Below are 246 nucleotides of genomic sequence, written 5' to 3' on the forward strand. Positions count from 1 at the left end.
CCGGCGGCGGGGGTGGGGGCTGGAGGGCAGGGGGCGGGGCCTGAGCTCCGTGCGCTCGCGCGCCCGCCGCGGCCCCCGGCGTTCTTCGCCCTGGGACCCTCCTTGCCTTTCGAGGCTCTAAGGACAGTGCCAGGAGCTGGGGAGGGAAGGAAGCGGCAAGGGTGAAGGGGGGTGGGAGAGAGGCGGACACCGGCCGCTTGCGGGAGACTGGATGTCCGGGAGACGTGAGTGGCCCCGCGGGGGGGG

This window comes from Crocuta crocuta, unplaced genomic scaffold (genome assembly GCF_008692635.1).
Source record: "Crocuta crocuta isolate KB4526 unplaced genomic scaffold, BGI_CrCroc_1.0 scaffold26, whole genome shotgun sequence".
Classification (NCBI taxonomy): domain Eukaryota; kingdom Metazoa; phylum Chordata; class Mammalia; order Carnivora; family Hyaenidae; genus Crocuta; species Crocuta crocuta.